The 18,321-nt window shown below is 37.9% G+C and overlaps 1 protein-coding gene and 1 long non-coding RNA gene across 2 annotated transcripts in view; both read left to right on the plus strand.

The window, feature by feature from the left end:
- Positions 1 to 18,321, plus strand: part of C5 (complement component 5) — a gene marked incomplete at its 3' end in the record, with an annotated part of 143,804 nt that overhangs the window by 19,995 nt on the left and 105,488 nt on the right. The window lies entirely within an intron of this gene.
- Positions 15,893 to 17,224, plus strand: LOC103591008. The gene is made up of 2 exons (XR_550527.1): positions 15,893 to 15,951; positions 17,013 to 17,224. It is a non-coding gene; the product is annotated as an uncharacterized LOC103591008 (long non-coding RNA).

Below are 18,321 nucleotides of genomic sequence, written 5' to 3' on the forward strand. Positions count from 1 at the left end.
TAGTTGTTATATCTTCTTCCCCACCCCACACCCCCCGGGGTTTTTTGTGTGTGTTTGTGGGTGAATTAATTTGTTTATTTTTTTAGCTCCCACCAATAAGTGAGAACATGTGGTATTTCTTTTTCTCTGCCTGACTCGTTTCACTCAGTATTATTCTTTCAAGGTCCATCCATGTTGTTGCAAATGGTAGTATTTCATTCGTTTTTATAGCTGAGTAGTATTCCATTGTGTAGATATACCACATTTTCCGTATCCACTCATCCGATGATGGACATTTGGGTTGATTCCAGCTCTTGGCTATTGTGAAGAGTGCTGCAATGAACATTGGGAAACAAGTGTACCTTCGACTTGATGATTTCCATTCCTTTGGATATATTCCCAGCAGTGGGATAGCTGGGTCGTATGGTAGGTCTATCTTCAGCTGTTTGAGGAACCTCCAAACCATTTTCCATAGGGGTTGCACCATTGTGCATTCCCACCAACAGTGTAAGAGAGTTCCTTTTTCTCCGCAGCCACGCCAGCATTTATCTTTCAGTGTCTTTTGGATTTTGGCCATCCTAACTGGGGTGAGATGGTATCTCAGTGTGGTTTTGATTTGCATTTCCTGGATGCTGAGTGATGTTGAGCATTTTTTCATATGACTGTTGGCCATTTGCATATCTTCTTTAGAGAAATGCTTACTTAGTTCTTTTGCCCATTTTTTGATTGGGTTGCTTGTTTTTTTCTTGTAAAGTTGTTTGAGTTCTTTATATATTCTGGATATTAGTCCTTTGTTGGATGTGTATTTTGCAAATATTTTCTCCCACTCTGTTGGTTGTCTTTTAGCTCTGTTAATTGTTTCTTTTGCTGTGCAGAAGCTTTTTAGTTTGATATAGTCCCATTTGTTTATTTTTCCTTTGGTTGCCTGTGCTTTTGGGGTCATATTCATGAAGTCTGTGCCCAGCCCTATTTGCTGAAGGGTTTCTCCTATGTTTTCTTTAATAAGTTTTATTGTTTCGGGGTGTATATTTAAATCCTTGATCCATTTTGAGTTGATTTTAGTACATGGTGAGAGGTATGGGTCTAGTTTCAATCTCCTGCAAATGGATATCCAGTTATCCCAGCACCCTTTGCTGAAGAGGGAGTCCCGACCCCAGTGAATGGACTTGATGCCTTTGTCGAAGATCAAATGGCAGTGAGTGCGTGGGTTGATTTCTGGGTATTCTATTCTATTCCATTGATCAGTGTCTCTGTTTTTGTACCAGTACCATGCTGTTTTGGTTATTATGGCTTTGTAGTATAGTTTAAAGTCAGGTAGAGTAATACCTCCAGCTTTATTTTTTTTGCTCAGCATTGCTTTGGCTATTCGTGGTAAGATCCTTAATTTTTGTAGATGATATAAGTATCCAATTTCATTCTCTGGCATGCATGGATGTTTACTTTTCCCAGCACCATTTGTTGAAGAGACTCTCTCTCCCTCATTGTATATTTTTTGTCAAAGATCAGTTAACCACACATGTGAGGATTTATTTCTGGGCTCTCTATTCTGTTCCATTGGTCTATATGTCGGTTTTTGTGTCATTACCATTCTGGTTTGATTACTGTTTCTTTGTAGTGTATTTTGTAATCAGGTAGTGTGATGCCTCCAGTTTTGTTTTTCTTTCTCAGGATTAATTTGGCTATTTGTGGTTTTTTGTGGTTCTATATGAGTTGTAGAATTATTTTTTCTATTCCTGTAAAAAAAAATTAAATTGGGATTTGGATAGGGATTGCATTGAATCTATAGATTACTTTAATATATAAAACACTATATGTATGTTTTATAAATGTTTTATATACATGTGTTACACTAGTATAAAACACTTTATAGATGTTTTAATAATATTGAGTCTTCTAATTCATGAACGTGTATGTCCTTGCATTTGTTCATGTCTTTAATTTCTTTCATCAATGTTTTTTAGTTTTTAGCATACAAGTCTTTCATCTTAGTTGTTTATTCCTAGGTTTTCTGGTTTTTGTTTTTGGTGCTAATATAAATGGAATTGTTTTCCTAATTTTCTTTTTGGATAGTTCATTGTTAGTGTATAAAAAAACAACTGATTTTTGTTTGTTATTTTGTATCCTGCAACACTACTGAATTCATTTATTAGTTCTAACAACTTTTTTAATGGAGTCTTTAAGTTTTTCTCTATATAAGATCATGTCATCTGCAAACAGGGACAATTTTATTTCTTCCCTTCTGATTGGATGCCTTTTATTCCTTTTTCTTGCCTAGTTGCTCTGGCCAGGTCTCCCAGTACAATATTGAGCAGAGGGAAAAGTGGGCATCCTTGCCTTGTTCCTGATTTTAGAGGAAAAGCTTTCAGTTTTTCACCGCTGAGTATGATATTAGATGTGAGGTATTTATATATGGCCTTTATTATGTTGTGGTACTTTCCTTTTATTCCTAATTTGTTGAGAGTTTTTATCATGAAAGGATGTTGGATTTTCTGTATTTATTGATGCTTTCCTGCATCTATTGAGATGATCACATGATTTTTATCCTTCATTCTGTTAATGTGGTGAATCACATTTTTTGATTATCATACGTTGTACCATTCTTGTATCCCAGGGATAAATCACATTTGTTCATGGTGTATGATCATTTTAATGTGCTGAATTTGGTTTCCTAGTATTTTGTTGATGATTTTTTCGTCTATGCTCATCAGGGATATTTGGTCCATTAGTTTTCTTGTGTTGTCTTTGCCTAGCTTCAGTAAGGCTGGCCTCATAAAATGATTTTGGAAATGTCCCTTTTCTTCAATTTTTTTGAAAGATTTTGAGAAGGACTGGTGTTAATTCTTCTTTAAATATTTGGTAGAATTCACCTATGAAGTTCTCTGGCTCTGAGTTTTGCTTCGTTGGAAGTATTTTTAAATTACTGATTCAATTTTCATACTAGTTATAGGTCAGTTCAGAATTTCTATTTCTTCATGATTTAGTCTTGGTAATGTTAAAAGAAAAATTTTCAACAAACTAAATTTAACAGTTTATTTGAGCAAGAATGATTCACAAACTGGGTATCCCTCAGAACCAGAAGTTCAGAGAGTTCCACTCTGCAATGTGGGCAGGGAGCATTTACAGACAGGAAATGGATGTAAGGTATACAAACATCTTGATTTGTTAAAAATCAGCATTTGCCTTATTTGAACATGGTCTTATCAGTTGGCAGCCTGTGATTGGCTGAGACTCAGCTAGTTGTTACAAAAAATGTGCTCCAAAGTTAGGTTTTTGGTTTGTTTATATATGAAGTTAGGTTGCAGCTCATTGTCTGGAGAGTCAAAGTATAGAGGCAGCCTGAGGCCAAACTTAATTTAATAGTAGATTGTGTGTTTCTAGCAATTTATCCATTTCTTTTAGGTTATCCAGTTTGTTGGCATATAATTTTTCATAGCATTCTCTTATGATTCTTTTTGTTTCTATGGCATCAGTTTTAAAGTTATTCTTTTATTTCTGATTTTATATATTTTTTAGTCTCCTTTTTTTCTTAGTTTAGCTAAAGGTTTAAGTATTTTGTTTATCTTTTCAAAAAAACCAACTCTTGATTTCATTGTTGTTGTTTTTTTTCCTATTTTCTATTTCATTTATCTCTATTCTAATTTTTTTTTTTTTTTTTTTTTTTGGTGGCTGGCTGGTACAGGGATCCCGACCATGACCTATAAAGCTGTGCTCTAAACAACTGAGCTCTAAACAATAGAGGCCAGCCCTCTATTCTAATTTTTGTTATTTCCTTCCTTCTGCTAAATTTGGGCTTAGTTTGTTCTTTTTATAGCTTCTTTAGGTATAAAGGTTATTTGAGCTCTTCCTTCTCTTTTAACATAGGCATTTATCTCTATGAACTTCCCTTGTACTGTGTTTGCTATATCCCATTAGTTTTGGTATGCCCTGTTTTTATTTTCATTTGTCTCAATGCATTTTCTAATTTTCTTTTTTGATTTTTTTTCTTTGACAAAATGGTTCAGAAGTGTGTTATGTTTAATTTCCACATATTTGTGAATTTTTCAGTTTTCCTTTTGCTATTAATTTCTAGTTTCATTCCACTGTAGTCGAAAAAGATACTTGGTATGATTTCAATCTTCTTAAGTTTGTTGACTTGTTTTGTGACGTAATATGTGATCTATCTTGGAGAAAGTTCTATGTACATTTGAGAAGAATGTGTATTCTGCTGCTGTTGGTTGAAATGTTTCTATATGTCTGTTAGGTCCATTTTCTCTACAGTGATGTTCAAGTTCTCTGTTTCCTTATTCATCTTCTCTCTGGGTGTTCTAACCATTATTGAAAGTGAGTATTGAATCCTCCTACTATCATTGTATTGCTGTTTATTTATCCCTTTGGTTCTGTCAATCTTTGCTTTATATATTTAGGAGCTTTGATGTTAAGTGCATATATATTTATTATTGTTATATCTTCCTGGTGGACTAACATTTTTATCCATATATAATGGTCTTCTTTGTCTCTTATGACAGTTTCCAACCTAAAGCCTGTTTTGTCTAAGTATAGCCATCTCTGTTCTCTTTTGGTTACTATTTACATGGCGTATCTTTTTCCATTCCTTCACTCCCACAGCACAATTCTGATAACATGTCAGTACTTTGCATAAAACCCTTCACCAGATTCCAGTTATCTCTATAAAATGGAGTCTATTTTAGGTGGGATTAAACTTCTTCAGGATCTTCTCCCTCATACTCAGTTGGCTGAGTGCATATATATTTATTATTGTTATATCTTCCTGGTGGACTAACATTTTTAACCATATATAATGGTCTTCTTTGTCTCTTATGACAGTTTCCAACCTAAAGCCTGTTTTGTCTAAGTATAGCCATCTCTGTTCTCTTTTGGTTACTATTTACATGGCATATCTTTTTCCATTCCTTCACTCCCACAGCACAATTCTGATAACATGTCAGTACTTTGCATAAAACCCTTCACCAGATTCCAGTTATCTCTATAAAATGGAGTCTATTTTAGGTGGGATTAAACTTCTTCAGGATCTTCTCCCTCATACTCAGTTGGCTATATCTCTCATCCTTCTTTTCCTTTTTTTCTCCTTCAAAGACCTCTAACCTCACTCACTTCCTTAGAGTGGCTGCGAGGGGCTCTTGTAACACCTCTGCCTGGAGTGCCCTTTCCCCTCTAATTTGCCATAAGAGCTCAAACTTCACCTTCTCCTCCAGTCCCACTCATATCTTTTTCCATTCCTTCACTCCCACAGCACAATTCTGATAACATGTCAGCACTTTGCATAAAACCCTTCACCAGATTCCAGTTATCTCTATAAAATGGAGTCTATTTTAGGTGGGATTAAACTTCTTCAGGATCTTCTCCCTCATACTCAGTTGGCTATATCTCTCATCCTTCTTTTCCTTTTTTTCTCCTTCAAAGACCTCTAACCTCACTCACTTCCTTAGAGTGGCTGCGAGGGGCTCTTGTAACACCTCTGCCTGGAATGCCCTTTCCCCTCTAATTTGCCATAAGAGCTCAAACTTCACCTTCTCCTCCAGTCCCACTCCCAAGCTGGCTTTGGAGAACTGAACTCTCCTCCTGTATTAGTTTGCTGAGGTTGCCATAACAAAGTATCACAGACTGGTTGGTTTAAGCAACAGAAATTTGTTTTTGCACAGTTCTGGAGGCTTGAAGTCCAAGATCAAGGTGTCACAGGGTTGGTTTTTTCTGAGGCCTCTCTCCTTGGCTTACTCATGGTCACCTTCTCCCTTCTTGAGGCAATACATTTGCAAAGAGCAAATAATGACACTGCTACCAGGGAATAATATGCTCATTCTAATCATGTACATTTCTTTACTAATAGTATAGATCAGAATTGTTGTGGGAAAAAGAACATGATCCCTGATAAAACATGTTCAGTATGATTCTGCAAATGCCTTGAGTACTTAGATAATTTAATGAAAGCATCTATTCTGAGCAATGTTCTGTCTCTGTTTTTTTTAACAGATGGATCATTTAAGAAAATTATCAGATCAAGAAGAGAATGGAAAAAGAAAATAGAAAATCTAGGTGCTCCAAAGTTTCTCCCCCCAACCTCCCAGAAATTATGATGAAAAACCCAAGATCTGCTACATTTTCTCTCTCTAGCTAATTGATGTAGAACAGGTGAAAGATCTGGGGCACTTCCACCTTTTACTTTCCAGAGGGGTAAAGCAAACCATGTAAATTAACCCACATTCATTTTGCATAATCTTAACCTAAAGGAAAACTAAGTATCCTTCACTTTCATTCTTTATATAGTGTCATCGGTTATTCATTGTCTCATAGATTTTACTCTATCAGAGTTGCTGTACAGCAGTTAAATGTATGGTTTTGATTAAATTCTCACGAACGCTAAGTCTGATAAACTTTAGGATAATAATCGTAGCTAACACTAATCGAACCCTTACTATGCACCAGGCATTGTTGAAGCCCCTACTTAGATTTTCTCATTGAATAATCACACCTATAACATGAAGCAGATACTCTTATTATCCCCACTTTTCAGATGAGGACATGGAGGCACAGAAAAATCAAATAACATGCCCAACATCATAGGGTAATAAGTAGTATAGGTAGAATTCAAACCCAGGTCTGACTGATACCAGAGTCCGCTGCACTGTTGACTCTGCTATACTGGGTACTACCTCTTTTGTTTAATCAATTGATATTTAGGACCTATCCAGGTTATTTGGAAGATAGATTTGAAATAACTAATTTTTATATACCACTTAAATATCAGGTACACTAGTATTAAAGTAGACACTGGACTAGATGTTACAGATACTGTGTTTTAGTAATAATGATGATAACGTTAATAAATCTCCCCCCTGCAACCCCACTTGTCAAAACAGCACCTTTAGGAGGCATCACATGAAGAACAATGTTTTTAGAATCACAGATGGGGCTTGGGTCTTAGCTCGACTATTTATAACTATGGGACCTTAGCCAGGTTACTGAATCTCCGCAAGCCTCAGTTTCTTCTTCTGCAAAATGAGGACAATTTCTCTCTGCCTCACAGAGTTATGAGAATTAAATGAGATCATGCTGATAGTGCATTTAGCTCAGGAGGAACTCAATAGGTGGTAACATATAAAACTTTGTTCTTTTTAAAGCTCCTTCTTGGCAAAGCCACACTCTGACCTAGGCTGGACAGGAATTAGAATCAGCATTTTATCATGGCAAAGTGAGTTGCTGAACCTAACTATCTTGTGAAGTCTGAATGACTAGGAGAGGAATGGACCTCCTATTCTGTGGCCCAGTGGCTTTTTCACCTCATGATACTGCCTCTTGGCTCCAGCACTGGCTCTGCCCCTTAGCAGCTTTACCCACCCTATACTTCCATTTTCTCATCTTTAAATGACAGAAAATGATATTACCAGTTCCAAATTCCCCTTCAGTGAGTTTTGAAAAAAACAGTAGGGCAATTTAAATAAATGCTCTTGCTCTTTTATACACTGACTGCAACTTGACTGCCNCATGAAGAACAATGTTTTTAGAATCACAGATGGGGCTTGGGTCTTAGCTTGACTATTTATAGCTATGGGACCTTAGCCAGGTTACTGAATCTCCGCAAGCCTCAGTTTCTTCTTCTGCAAAATGGGGACAATTCCTCTCTGCCTCACAGAGTTATGAGAATTGTATGAGAACATGCTGATAGTGCATTTAGCTCAGGAGGAGCTCAATAGGTGGTAACATATAATACTTTGTTCTTTTTAAAGCTCCTTTTTGGCAAAGCCACACTCTGACCTAGGCTGGACAGGAATTAGAATCAACATTTTATCATGGCAAAGTGAGTTTCTGAACCTAACTATCTTGTGAAGTCTGAATGACTAGGAGAGGAATGGACCTTCTATTCTGTGGCCCAGTGGCTTTTTCACCTCATGATACTGCCTCTAGGCTCCAGCACTGGCTCTGCCCCTTAGCAGCTGTGCCCACCCTACACCTCCATTTTCTCACCTTTAAATGACAGAAAATGATATTACCAATTCCAAAGTCCCCTTCAGTGAGTTTTGAAAAAACCAGTAGGGCAATTTAAATAAATGCTCTTGCTCTTTTATACACTGACTGCAACTTGACTGCCTTGACCAAGGGAGTATCCAGTTGAGAATGACTACATGAGGGTTTTGAAACCAATCGTAGCATACGTAAACATGGTCTACATAAAAACGCCCCAAGGATGTTTAATGGAGCATCTTAGTCAGTTTGAGCTGCTATAACAAAGTACCATAGACCAGGTGTCTTGTAAATAGCAGACATTTATTTCTCACAGCTCTGAAGGCCAGAAATTTGAGATCAGGGTGCCAGCATGGTTGGGTTCTGGGGAGGGCCTTCTGTGTTGCAAACTGCCAACTTCTCATTTTATCCTCACATTATGGAAAGAGGGTGGGCAAGAGAACTTTCTGGGGTTCCCTAAACAAGGGCATTATTCTCACTCATGAGGACTCCACCCTCATGAACTAATTAACTCCCAAAGGCCCCAACTCCTAATACTGTCAGACTGGGCTTAAGATTTCATCATATGAATTTTGAGGGAACACTAACTTCAGCCCACAACACGGAGAGAGAGTAAGACTTAGGTGGTCATCATGACTGTCTTTAACTATTTGAGTAATTTGTGATTATGTGACTTTTTATGTTGTTTGACTTTTTATGTCATGTGACTTTTTCTGCACAGAGGATTAACCCCATGGGTACCTATAAGGGTACCAGTAATAGGAGTTAGATTTTGGTTTAGAAGATGTCAGGAAGAATTCCCAGCACTTGGAGCTCTCTGATAGGGAATAGACTGTGGAGAAAGCAATTTCTCTTTCTGGAGGTGTTCCAGCAGGGGTTGGTCGACCACTGGTAATAAATGGGACACCAGGGGAGAAGCTGGGCCACCTCCTCGAAGTCAAGCCCTGAGACTTAGAATTTGCACTTGGCTAAAAGCAGTTGTGTTGTCATTTCAGCATCCCTGTTTAAACACCCCGTGCTTCAGAAGTGCTGTTATGACGGAGCCCAACAAAGCAAGGAGAGCTGCAAGCAGAGAGCTGCACGAATTACCATCGGCCCAAAGTGTTCCAGTGCTTTCTCTCAGTGCTGCAACCTGTCAAGTGAGCTGCGGAATGAGACTTCTCACACATATGTAATCTTGGGAAGGATAGACACAGGTAAAAACTCTTACTCCGGGCCAGCCCGGTGGCGCACTGCTACAGTGCGCTGCTTGGGAGTGCGGTGGCGCTCCTGCCGAGGGTTCGGATCCCACATACAGACCAGTTCCCGCTCACTGGCTGAGCGAGGTGTGGGAGCAACACTGAGGGTTGCGATCTGTTGCCGGACACGAAAAAAGACAAAAAGGAAAAAAAAAAAAAAAAACTCTTACTCCACGGGCAGTGCTATAGTAGGGCCCCAGGCAGAGTTTGTGCTGCCGTAAACTTCCAAACTCATTTCAGTCTACAAAAGATAAAGTATAAACTCCTACAATTTGTCTCAAAAACACAGAGCAGGCAGTGGCAGTAATACTACTCCCACCTCTACCACCAACTCACTGTGTAGTTGCAGGTCTTTATTTATCTCCTAAGAGCTAATTTGTAAAATGAAAATATTGGACTAAATGATCCTGTGGTATTCACTTTGTGCATACTTCACTGGCCATGTATAACATGATACTTAAGCTCTTGCATAAAGACAATAGTGTATTTTTAACTATCAAAATACTATTCTTGATTTCACCATAAAGCATAGCCAACAAGAAGTATCAGAAGGAAAAGGAGTCCTAATGAGCATATATGGAAAAGAATTTCCTTTAGTTCAGCTTCACATGATTTATGTGCAAAAGAGCGATGAGTACAATTTATTAAAATTTTGTTTAGTTTTACTGCCCTACTTTTCAACCTATTTTCTTTGGTTTTGTTTGCACTCCACTTAAAGATCTTATACTACTTGGAAGATCATGCAAGTTAAAAAAAATTGTAATTTTAGTTTAAACTTTTACTAAATAAAAAAGTAAATGACTTGTTAAAAAGGGTCTAATGGGGCCAGCCCGGTGGTGCACTGCTACAGTGCGCCACTTGGGAGCACGGCTGCGCTCCCGCCGAGGGTTCGGATCCCACATACAGACCAGTTCCCGCTCACTGGCTGAGCGAGGTGCGGGCGCGACACCGAGCGTTGCGATCCCGTTGCCGGTCCCGGTCCGGTATGGGCGCAACACTGAGGGTTGCGATCCGTTGCCGGACACGAAAAAAAAAACAAAAAGAAAAAAAAAAAAAGGGGTCTAATGACTTTCTTATGCCTTTCCATGAACATGTAAAAGCATATAAATAAGATCTGAAAAGTATAAACATAAAACGTATCTTAAATCCTCAATAATGGGACCACTGTAGGGAAATCCTTCTATAATTTATGAACATGTATGTTTCCATGATTTAAAAAAATAGTAATGTAACCTACAGGTTTAAAAAAAGCCGACAAAAATTTAGAGGAAAAATTAATCAAAAATTTAATAGTAAACATTTAAAAGCCTTTGTCACTTTCCCCCTCTCCCTGCAGAGTGTTAACTACTGTTAACAGATTTCTACACAAATGTGATCACACTACATAAATGGAATACATATACATCTTTCTGCAATGTGCTTTCTTTAATATTAGCAAAATATCGTGAGCTTATTTCCATATTAATACAGAGAAAGCTGCCTCATTCTTTTTTTTTTTTTTTCTTTTTTTTTGTCTTTTGTCTTTTTCCGTGTCCGGCAACGGATCGCAACCCTCAGTGTTGCCCCCGTACCGGACCGGGGACCGGCAATGGGATCGCACCCCTCGGTGTTGCTCCCGCGCCTCGCTCAGCCAGTGAGCATGAACCGGTCTGTATGTGGAATCCGAACCCTCGGGCGGGAGAGCCGCCGCGCTTCCCAAGCGGCGCACTTATCCAGTGCGCCACCGGGCCGGCCCTGCCTCATTCTTTTTAATGATTACCCAGTATTTGATCATATTAATATGTTAATTTGATCATATTAATACGTTTCCTCAGGCTACCATAACAAATTACCACAAACTTGGTGGCTTAAAACAATGGAAATTTATTCTCTCATAGTTCTGGAGGCCAGAAGTCCAGAATCAAGCTGTCACCGGGGTCACGCTTCCTCCATAGTCTCCAGTAGAGAAACCTTTCTTGCCTCTTCAAGATCTGGTGGCTCCTGGTGTCCCTTGATGTTCTTTGGCTCATACATACATCACTCCAGTCTCTGCCTGTCTTCACGTGGCCATGTCCCCTGTGCTTCTGTGTGTCTTCTTCTTTTATGTCTTTTATAAGGACACCTTATGCCTTATATCTAATTAGGACATCTTGTAAGGATTTAGGGTCCACCCTAATCCAGGATGATCATTAACTTAATTACATTTGCAGAAACCCTATTCCCAAATAAGGTCACCTTCACAGGTATGGGGGATTTGGACATATCTTTTGGGGGCCACTATTCAACCAACTATAATGGATATTTAAGTTGTTTTCAGATTTTCAGTTTTAGAAACAATCCTAAAAACACACACACACACACACACATCATTTTGCATCTCTCTTTGTACACATTCTTCTTCTTTACTCTTTTGTTAAAAATTTATACTAGTTTTCATCATAAGTATAAGGTAAAAAGCCTTATACTACCCACCTACTTTTCAAAACATCGCCATTGTTTACAATTTTTATATCTTTTCAGAAATTTTCTCTTCCTATACATTTATTTATATTTACTTCTGTATCTATATCCATATATATTTTGTTTTATACCTATGAGATACTACCATTTTGCACCTTTCTTTTTTACACTTAATATATTTTACATAGCTTAAATCAAGTATTTTATTTTTCTATATTGATATTACAAAAATGAAATGTTTGACTAAATTCCCCCCAATTTTTTTTTTTTCCTTTTTTTGTCTTTGTTCATGACCGGCAACGGATCGCAACCCTCAGTGTCGCGCCCGTACCAGACCAGGACTGGCAACGGGATCGCAACCCTTGGTGCTGCGCCCGCACCTCGCTCAGCCAGTGGTCTGTATGTGGGATCCGAGCCCTCGGTGGGAGTGCCGCCGCGCTCCCAAGTGGCGCACTGTAGCAGTGCACCACCAGGCCGGCCCCTCCCAAAATTTTAATTAAATGTTAACCATCATGTTTTAACATATAACTCTATTGTGTATTATGTTTACCCTGGGTTTTTATTTTTCCAATTTAGGTTCATCAAACACTTACATACGAGCTGCAAGCAGAGTTGTTTTAGAAAACTGGTTATGGAAAGTATATCATGTCACTAAAAGGTATGTTAGGACTTTTTGAAAAATATTCAAATATGAGGAATAAGTGATCTGTCACTCTTCCAAGGGACAGAACTGACATTTGATCAATGTTAATTGGGCTGGTGGTTGTGTTGGTTTTTCCCTCAGTGACTGAATTAACTGCAGAGTTAATGATATTTGCTGAAGAACGTCATTTCACTTACCTTGAACTTTTACTGAGTATGTAGCTTGGGGTGTTATCTGTGCTTTGCACTTTTTTATATAATTATTTCAGTCTTTCCAGACAACTTTTTTGCAGCAAACTCTCTAACAATGTATATTGTCCATTTAGGTACGTGTTTCCAATGCAATTTTTTTATATAACAGATGAAAGGAGGCAATATTTTCCTCATATAATAAACACACACCGTAAAACACTGATTAGCCATAAGGCTTGGGAAATGAGCAGTTGTTGTTCAGCCACCACAACTTGCCTGATGCCAACAGCATCCTTTACTCTGCCCGATTCCAGCCTTGTCCATGTCTCTGCTCCAGTTCATGCTTCAAACGCAGCCACCCAAATAATTATATTGAAATCCAAGTCTGATCATGCCACTTCCCCACCTAAAACCACTTCTCCATGATCTATCCAGCAAAATCCAGGTAGATTGAGGCCCTCATCCACTGGCTCTTGCCAACAGCTCCAGCTGCATCTCTCAACTGCTTTTGCTGTCATTGATATTATGCGTTTTCTGTTCCAGTGGTACATACTCCCTGCAGTCCTTGCACCTTTTCCTGGAAGTCCCCTTTCCCACTCCTGATGAATTCCATTTCACATTTAACAACATTGAGTTCTCTAAAAAGTGTCCACCAAACAATTAAATACTTATCTTATAGCTCACACATGCTCCTATTGAAGCATTTACTGTTCCCTATGATTATTTGTCTATATATTTCCCTCCTCACAGGAATAAATTCCTTGAAGGCAGATCCTTTGTTATTTATCTTTATATTTAGTCTCAGGAATGTGACTTGTACAAAATAGACAGTTAGGAAATGTACACAGAACAGATAAATTAACTAATGGGCTTCTGATTTCTGAAAATTCCTTTTGTTTCAACGATTTTTGTATACTCTACTTTTCTTAGTAGGGTCTGCTGAATTTTTATTTAATAATTTATGATATCACAGTGCCTTCAAGTCCCTATTGTGAAAGTAGGACAATGAAAACAAAACATGGGAGTATATATTAGGTTGAACCATATGTATCTGCTATTCAAACATTTTTGACCTACATGAACAGCAATTTCATATGGTTCAGCTTAATACAATGTATAGGCAATTATTCTGAATATGTAGGAGGCCTCATTAGCCTCTGATATTTGATCTTATGCTCACTCATTTCAGTTCATTTCCTTGTGATTTGCCTCAAGAGCCCATATGGGGGGGGTGGGAAAGGCACAAACATTCTGATTAATAGGAGATCATGTTAAGTTGGTTCTAAGTTAATCCAGGCTCATCTGTGTTCAATGGCTATGAAATATTTTATCTTGCAGGCATCAGCTGGAGTTGGTGCTACCTGATTTTCTAACTACCTGGGAAATTCAAGGTGTTGGCATTTCAGATAAAGGTAAGTATCTAGTCCGATATACTGAATTAGGGAACAGTTTGTTCATTGCAATATATTTATCATTTTATTGACCATTTACCCAGAACTTTGGTAGTAGCACATTTTATACTCTCATTGTAATCTAAAATTTAAAAAGAAGTATCTATGTCTTTGAACATATTTTGTTCATTTAATGTTTTTATAAACCACCACTTTGTGAGTAATGATTTCCAGTTCCTACTTTCCTGAAAACTTTCTGATTTGCCGGGGGTTTGAGATAGGGGATAAAAACAGGACCCATTACTGATATATTTGTCTCCCAAATTATGGGAAACAGTGCAAGTCAGTACCATTTAAAGTTATTTTTAGGAATATTTATTGTTTTTCACAATTCAATGTTTTCACCCATTAAATGGATTCCCTAATAAATAGTAACTTTTTTTGCTTGTTGAAAAATAGGGTTGGGACAGACTGCTAAAAATCTATGCAACTTTGTAAACACGGCACTGACAATAACAACAACAAAAGAGCAATAATCCTGATAAAGATCAAAATATATTAAATTCTAACAAAAGACATTACAGCAAACAATGTACTTTACTTTTAAAAAAAATAAAAGTAGCTTGACGGAAGGAAGTGTGAGAAAGGGCTGAGGCTGCTGAGTTATTGAGTAAAAAAAAAATACACAAGCACCTGGGGAGGCTGATGGCCAGATTGAGCCAAGAGGAAAAATGCAGCATGAATGGGCCTCATGTCATAGTACTCCACTTCTCATTTGCTGGCTGCATTCAGCTGAGTAGTGTAGTTTGTGTTCAGCTGCTAGTGCATGCTTTTAAAAAATAATAATGTGCTGGAAGAAATTGCATATGAATCAATGGGATACATTGCTATCACTCCCTTACTTATCACTCATTATGAACTAATTAACATTCAGACCTACATCTGCTGAACAGACTGGATGAAAAAAAGTTGTTGGTATGTAATTAATATTTTTACTTCAGTGCCTTAAAGGAAATTATTCTAGGACTCACAGAAACTATTCCACGTTCTGTTTTACTTTAAATGTTCATGAGCTATTGGGAGAACTATGGATACTGGCTGGATATTTGATGATATAAGAAATTATCATTGGGTTTTGGAGATGTGATGATGGCATCGCAGTTTTGTTTAAAATTTTTAAAAATTAACAAAAAAATAAACCAAAAAAAGGGAAGTTGTTGCCTTAGAGAGATATATACTGAAATATTTACGGATAAAGTAATATGATGTCAGGATTTACTTTGAAATAATCCAGGAAATGTGGGGAGCGGAGGCTACAGAGGAAATAAAATTGGCCCTGAATTGGTAATCACTGAAGCAGACTCATTATATCATTTTCCCTATTTTTTGTATAGGTTTGAAATGTTCTATAAGAAAAAGTTTTTTTTTTTAAGTTCACAAATAATTATTATGAAAATTCTTTATTTATGGTCATTATTTGAATGTTTGAGACAAAGGCATGTCCCCCAAATACCCCCATTCACTCTTCTCTCACGTCCCTTGGGCCTTCCTGAATGAGCCTGTCTAAAAGAGTATCTGTCCCTTGTCATGTTCTTTCCCCCTTACCCTGCCTATTTGCTTCGTGTGTCACTTCCTGACCTTTGATCACCCCTTTGTTTACGTCACCTGAATAGAATATAAGCTCCATGAAGGCAAGGATTTTGTCTGTCTTATTAACTGATGCATTTGCATTGCCTGGAACAGTGGCTGGCCCATGGTAGTCTCTTGAAATATTAATGGATTAGGGAACTAAGGGTTACGAAATAGAACTTTCAAGAATAAAAGAAAAATATAGAGGTGGGGAGGGAAACTACATATGATTTACAATATTCTCCTTTTCTTCAAAGTAAAAATAATGCAAGAATTTGAGAGAAGATAAAGTACTCTGGGAACCCCTCAATGTGCTGATGTATGCTGTCACCTCTTGTAGGTCTGTGTGTCACAGATGTGCTGCAGTTGCAGCTGTACAAAGACCACTTCCTGGTCACAAATGGAAATGCTACAAGCGTCCATTAAAAGGGACAGTTTCCAACATTGAAACTCCAGGAACTTAAGTAAGTGAGTAAATGCATGACGCTAGAACAGTGGCTGAGAAATCTAATGGTAAAATCACCACATGTGATTCACTCCACTTTCATGTACAGGCATCTGCATGGGATGGGGATTGAATGAGGGACAGGGGAGGGGTGAAAGAGTCTTTCAGAGTAAATGTATCAGAGGGAAGCTGCATGGAGGTTTAGGTGGAAATAAGGTCACATTTTGTTGGGAATAATGGGAGATGAGAGGTTTCCCTATGAACATGCAAAGAAACAGAAAGCAGATAGGTGGTTGCTAGGTGTTGGGGAGAGGGGGAAATGGAGAGTACCTGCTTAATGGGATAAGAAGTGACTGCTGAAACAAGAAAGGCTACAGAATATTTCTCAAACTCATACATAACTCCCTAACATTATAATCCATATATAAACTTCCTTTTTGCTACCACTGAGGATCACTTTGTAATAGCGAGGTCGGCTTAATCAAACCTGGCCTGACACCCTGACCTCTATTGTCTGGCCTCTGGTACTTGCCCTTCCATTGTCTACCTGCATGGTGGCGCACTCATCCCTGGCCTCTGATGGCCAGAGAAAGGGTCTTTTTGGCTGAGTACATACTGGCAGAATAATTGACTGTTTTTGTTTGTTTGGTTGGTTGGTTTGTTTTTAAATAAGATCAAGATCTTAAACTGAAATATTTCAACATATTTCTGTATGAATTCTGCCTTCTATGGAAAGAGAATACTCTGTATTGCTCTCCACCCCCTGCAAATTTAATAGTTCTACTAGAGTTCAACACATTTCTAAGCATATGATCCTCAATATTCATGAACATCAAATGGAAAAGAGGAAAACGCTTTGAGTCAGAGACTGCTTACTAACCCAGCATTCATTTCTTCTTTGTTCCTTATTATCAAAATCTGGACTTTGGCTGGCCACCTTGCTGCCCAGTTTCCCTTGAATCTGCGTACAACTCAATCCCAAGCCCCCAGGGAAATGTAAATTGCATGGGACTTGCGGGAAGGCTACTGAAAGAGAGTCGATTCAACAGGGAGTCGTCCCTTTTTCCCCTCTTTTTGCAGCCCCCAACTCAGAAACGGTGGCTGATGCTCCAGCAGCCATCCTGGACCACAAAGTAACACCGAAGATGGAAACTAGGTTCTAGGACAGTGGCAGAGAAAGATCCTAGCTCCTGCCTCTGATGACACGTGAAGCTGCCATTCTAGCCCTTGACTGCCCACCACTAGATTTCTTTTCTATGAGAGAGAAATAAATGTTTATCTCACTTAAGCAATAGTTATTTTGGTTGTCTGTTATATACAGTAGAATCTAATTCTAATTAATAAAAACTCATTTTTAAGAGTCTTTTTTATTGGCTCTAGCAAGTAAAGTATGTGAGCCGGAGTTTATCAGATGCATTTGGTTTGCTATTCTCAATCCCAACTTTATTTCATCTTTCCAGCTCTTACCTCTGTCCTGCTTTCTTTGCCCATCTATCTTAAACATTGTCTTCTGTTGTATTCATTTTCTTTAATTGCACAAGCAGTTCATCAAATTATACTTGTAAAAAATTTAGACAATATCACTGACTTCAACAAATTTATTAAATGAAATGTAGACCAGCTTTATCAAGAATATTTTTTACAACTTTGACAGGAATGTTGCTGTAGGAATTTTTCAGTTTACAGTGATTTGTTCTGGGATTTTCTTGGCTAATTCTGATTTCTTTTGGAGGCTTTTAAATTTAAAGTTAAAATTAACTTTAAGCTTTCATATATTTTTTTACATTTCTATTACATTTATTAATTATTTTTTATTGCTATCAATCTTTTTATTTTATTTTGTCGATATACAACATGGTTGATTATTGTGGCCCATTACCGAAACCTCCCTCCTTCCTCCCTCTCCCCCCTCCCTCCCAACAATCTCCTTTCTGTTCTCTAGTCGTATCAATTTCAAGGAATTGTAATTGTTATGTCTTCTTCCCTCCCCACCACCCCGGTGTTTTTTATTTATTTATTTATTTAGTTTTCGCTTCCACAAATAAGTGAGATAGCTGGGCCATATGGTAGATCTATCTGCAATTGTTTGAGGAACCTCCATACCATTTTCATGGAGGCTGCACCATTTTGCAGTCCCACCAACAATGTATGAGTGTTCTTTTTTCTCCACAACCTCGCCAGCATTTATTGTTCATAGCCTTTTGGATATTAGCCATCCTAACTGGGGTGAGATGGTATCTCAGTGTAGTTTTGATTTGCATTTCCCGAATGCTGAGTGATGTAGAGCATTTTTTCATATGTCTGTTGGCCATTCGTATATCTTCTTTTGAGAAATGCCTATTTAGTTCTTTTGCCCATTTTTTAATTGGGTTGCTTGTTTTTTTCTTGT

Source organism: Galeopterus variegatus, unplaced genomic scaffold (assembly GCF_000696425.1).
Source record: "Galeopterus variegatus unplaced genomic scaffold, G_variegatus-3.0.2 Scaffold912, whole genome shotgun sequence".
Taxonomy (NCBI): Eukaryota; Metazoa; Chordata; class Mammalia; order Dermoptera; family Cynocephalidae; genus Galeopterus; species Galeopterus variegatus.